Genomic DNA, 5,588 nt, shown 5'->3' with positions numbered 1-5,588 from the left:
TCAATTAACAAACGGAGACGTAACAATATTAATGTCCACTGAAGTTAAATGATTTGTAACGTTCGAAATTTATAAATATTCCTGGTCAAATATTTTAAGTTTTTCGATTGATAAGCGTTATAGATATCACAGTTATAGCACACTGATTTTAGTGATCAACTAATAGACACTCTAATAATGGCTGGAGACGGCTTGAATGGGTAATGAAGAAAAACTTTAATATAAGTTTAACATAACAGCAAATGCACAACGTTTCGACAAGGTTTTGTCATCATCAGGTAGTACCAGCCATTATTAGTCTCAAAGTGGGTTCCTCGTCATCGAATTTTAATAGACACTCTCTTCGGCGCATCGTGTTGGTTGTATTTATAGGCGTGGGAAAGTTTTCTAGAAAATTCAGATTACATAACAATACTAAGCTATATTTAAACGTTTACATATATAGATATATTGTTGATTCTTGTTCTCAAGAATCTTCTACAACTTTGGAAAATAAGCGGGAGTTTTGCAATACATATCCAACACTACAAGCTATGCATGTTTTAAATATAAACTTAATCTAAATAACGTTCATATTAAAATAAATACATAACAACAAATTTGTTGCATATGTTTTTAAATTTCTAGACAGTTTATGCATGAACTTATAACATTCTTTTTTACTGGATTCTCAATTAAGGTCGTAAACATATACTGATTTTTCGCACAGGTAAAAGGCTACAGACTGCAACATTTGTTCTCAAGTCGTAAGCTAGAATGTGCACATTTCTGTAAGGACTTCTTGAAAAATCGGTGATTTAAGCAGACAATACAAAAACCTCTTTAACTGTTTTGGCTTAAAATTGCATTTAGAGTACTGGTTGACGTATTTAACCTGTGGATTTGTGGGAAACCTGATTATTATTCGCTTTTCTGGGACATTTAAGTCCAATCTTATATCTATTGCGAACCGTCGTATCTGTCCAAGCGTTCGTCTGTCTCCCGTTTGAAAAGCTGCAGACCCAAGCAAAGCTCAACATTCACTTTTGAAATGACGGGAGAACAGGCATGAATACTGTTGATGCCAAATTTTATTTTACAAGCAGGGTATTCTATACTAAATTGTTAGGAATTAACAACACTCTCATTCATATTTCAGAATGTGACATAACTTAAAGAATAAAAATTTAGAATTACGGTATGTTATTGTTGAGCAACTCTTAGCATTACTGAAATACTCAACAATTACTTTTTTTTTGGTGGGTGGTACAAACAGCTAAGAGTTTTGGCTCTGAGCAGAACCAAAAGTGCAACACAATTAACCTTTTTAAAGTCCTTGCAATAATTTAAATTGATAGATTAACATCACCTTTTCCCGTCACTGGGGACAGTCACTTTTGCTTGTATTTCTATATTTTTGTCTCTTGATTTCTCCTCGGCCCCATCAGCCAGATGAAATCAATGAAAAATACCAGCCAGTTTAACACATGGTGACTGATCTACTAGCGAGAGAAATTAAGTCTTTCTCCCCTCAACCTTCGAGAGTTCATTCTCCCAACAGCCCTGTGGAAAATTCATCGATTGATGTTACCACTGTCAACCCATCACCCCCGTCTGTTGAGAAATTCGACGGTAAGTCGGAATTTAATGTCTCAAAGTTTCTTAAAAGTTTGGAAAGGCATTTATATATACATGTATATATCAAATACCAGAGAATAAATGTGTGGAAACTGTGGCTTGTTTGAGAGGAAAGCCAATAGTATGGTGAAAGGCTTTCGACTATTGGATAGAATTTAAGGAAACCTTGAGTAATTTATATCCAGCAGTGTTATCGAATATCGAATTGCTAAAGATCTCTTTAGCAGAAAGTTCAACGCTAATGCAGAGGAGTCAGTTGAGCGGTTTATTTGGAAAACCGTGAAAATTTATAAATTATGGAACCCTGAAGCTAAAGAAAGAGAAATTGCGAAGAGTATAATATCACAATTGCACGTTTCTTTACGAGATTACTTGGAATTCCACTTTGTTGTATATATTGCTGATGTGCTAAAATTTACAAAACTATACGAGCATCGCCAGAATAATAAACTTAATAATGAAGCGATTAAAACTGAATGCCGTAATAGACCTGTGCAATGCTATACTTGTAATTTAATATGGCACCAATCTATGCATTGTCCCAAGAAAATAAAATATGTAAACAGGGAACAAAGAAACAAGGACAGCGGTCGGGAAACGAGAGCAGGGATCAAAGAAGGTGATTTTGAATCCCCGTGAAAGTAAAACCCTCCATTAACTATTGAATAACAAATAAAACGGATCTGCCACACCTAACCATAAAAATTAATGGAGTGAAAGTAGTAGGCCGTATTGATATTGGGTCGGATTATTTAGTAATAAATGAAAATATATGAAAACGAATCAGGAGAAATGATCAAACGCTTCAATTAAAAACTTGGAGTCACAAGATATTAGTGAACGATATAGTTAGCGAATTATTGCTGTTTGTCACTCAATATTGTTACTTGTTTGTTTGTAATTAAGCACAAAGCTACACAATGGGCTATCTGTGCTCTGCCCACCACGGGTATCGAAACCCGGATTCTTGCGTTGTAAGTCCGCAGACATACCGCTGTGCCACTGGGGGGCAATCTTGTTACTAATATAGAAAGGTGGTTTTGGAATATTGTTATTATTATTCTTCTGTTGGAATTAGGTTTTTTATTCTTCTGGTACTTTTTTCCTCATTCCATTATTTGAAATAATTAATATTGATATTTATGTTTTATTCATTAACATTAGAATTATGTCCTGGCAATGCACGTGTTTATTAACTGTATTTTATTCCAAGTTCTAATAACATAACACTATGTTTGTTAAATTTATTACTCACTTAACAGTCCTAAATCAACATTTTGTAGAAACCTTCAGCTTTTTTACTGGATATCGGTGGACTTAAATGACACATAATAAAAAAAAAAAGTCATATTTTCTTGCTGTGACCAAAGGATTTGTTATTATGGAGTTTGAACATGTTTCTTTTGTTATTGACTCCCTGATAACCTTTTTATATTGTGCCACCATGGAAGGTAACTTTCTGAGGCCATGTAAAACATACAATGGAGACGGGGAAGCTGCAGTGGTAGTGAAGACTCGGTACGAGAATATTGCAAGATCTAGGAGAGGCAGTCTTCAGGACATAAGCTTTCAGCCATGGTGCGAGCAATTCGAGCATTCTTGATCCGTTTTTGTAACCATGAAGTTAAAATGTACCTAGCTGACAATCACAGACACTCCTAACAGAACCTCAAGTTGGTAGTTGGAATCTATAGGAAGCACTTAGTGGTGAGGTAAAACAGGTAAACCCACCAGTATTCAAAGGATTGGTAAAACAGTAGCATTTAGGACAGTCACTTGAATTAATTCATGACTGGAACAAAGTATCATTCCTTGCTTTCTGAACTATGAAGTATTGCTTTATGATAGTTTCTTCGTTTGTAAGCTCGTGCAAAGCTACACGAGGGCTATATGCACTAGCCGTCCCTAATTTAGCAGTGAAAGACTAGAGAGAAGGCAGCTAGTGATCACCACCTACCGCCAACTCTTTTTTCAACGAATAGTCGAATTGACCATCACATTATAACGCCTCCACGGCTGAAAGAGCTAGCATATTTGGTGGGACGGGGATTCAAACCCGCAGATTGCGAGTCGAACGCCCTAACGACTTGGCCATACCAGGCGTTGCTTTAAGATAGGATGTATGTTCTGTACATTATGTGATAGCCACATGATTATTTTACAGTTAGAACAGTTGTTTGGTTTAATAATCGACAAGTGAAAGGGTGTTGCAACTCTTACTTTTCGAGGTATCAAGCAATATTTGGTGGCGATACACTGGTCTGACCTTTCGCAATGCTTTGCTCGAATCGTCTAATTGAGTTGCAGCATTGTAGAATGCACAAAACTCGCTAGATGGAGAGGTAGGGCAGATGAGATTGTTGAATGAAAATCGTAAAATAGGTAACAGTTGGAATCAAGTATTATTACTGGGGATTCCAGGGTCACTTCCAGAATTTTTGGTGCTGGGGGTTATTCTTCCACCACGTTATGAAACCTTTCGAAAAATTAGCTTCCTTTAAATCTAAGGAGATCTATGTTTGGTAGTCCATCAGAGTGGGGAAAGGAACCTTTCCCTAGACCCGCTTGTGGATTCTGACAAATGAGCTGAAATGACTTTGCAATCCTTGCTTTCTGAGTAATGAGGTTGTTTTATGGTGAATGTTCGTAGTTGTTAGTCTATAAAAACTTTCTGGGCAAACTCAAGGCCTTGAGTGCAAGTATGTCTTGTGCTGCTCTGCAATATCAGAACTGGTGGGCTCGTTCTTTTTTAAACCAGTCTTTCTGAAGTGCAGTCAAAATGTTGTACTCTAACACAGCAAGGGAAATAAATATAAATTAACAAAATCAAGCAACATGTGTAACACTTATGCTAGATATTTTCACACCCCCTAGATGACATGGCTGTGTCAATAAATATCATAATTTGGGCTGATCCCCAGATTACGATATATATGTCATTCTTTGCTTACATACTACACAGTACCGTGTATATGTACATGTACTTTCTTGTCGACGGCAAAACCGCTGTCATGATGGGTTTTTATAGCAGGGTTGTCTATTTTCTTTACATTGTTGAGTTGGATTAGTTCTTACTCAATGGATGGCATCTGCAGGTTTCGCCTTAGCATAATTTTCAAAAACGTGGCCATTTGGAAGTGATGTCAGTTACTACAAATTATGCATTGGTTATGATATGCAGAAATAGAATTATGTCTGACGTCAACATTTTTCTAGCACATATTAAACCAACTTGTATATGTATGCGTTACGAAGGTGAACATAATACATACAGCAGTACAATTCAATTTATGCAGTCAAAGAAAGAATTTTGGCTAGATATATTGAGATTGGATAATTTCATGTATTCTTAATACACAGAAAGTATATTTAAGACTTGGTTTCAAACTGAAAAATTAGAAAGATGATTCTTACCGAAGGAAAGAAAGAATCTACTAAGAACCTACACCACATCAAATAGAAAATCCAGTGTACCCATCATTTTTATTGATGTCGGTTTAAAGAATATTTTGCAGTTTAGGATACTAAGGTATTGTTACGACAGCGGAAGTCACGTGACGCTGGTAACACATGATGAGTGTCTAGAATATTCGCCAAGACTAGCATTTGCTAGACATGCGCTCTTATAGTATATAAGACCGGCTAGAAGTAACGGCATGGATATATAGATAATTGCAGACAGACAATTGAGTCAAGCGTGGTTGTAAAGTACGTGAATCGTTGTGAATTATAGCGTGTGTTTAAGTAAAAGTGACTGTGGAAATTAAGTGTATTGCAAAGTTGTATTGAGAAGGAATAAACTAGTTTTATTTAAGAAAGGGCTTGTTAAAGTTTCATTGGAAATAAATTATACAGAAAATTAACAAACGACCAGAGACGTAACAAATTGGTGTCAGAGAGTGGGACAAAAAAAGATGGAAACAAGAGGTGGCAAATAAAACTACAGCTTAGCAGATTTGATGGCAGCAATA

Source organism: Limulus polyphemus, unplaced genomic scaffold (genome assembly GCF_000517525.1).
Source record: "Limulus polyphemus unplaced genomic scaffold, Limulus_polyphemus-2.1.2 Scaffold2638, whole genome shotgun sequence".
NCBI classification, from domain to species: Eukaryota; Metazoa; Arthropoda; class Merostomata; order Xiphosura; family Limulidae; genus Limulus; species Limulus polyphemus.
The sequence above is the reverse complement of the archived record's forward strand: the minus strand, read 5'-3'. Positions refer to the sequence as shown.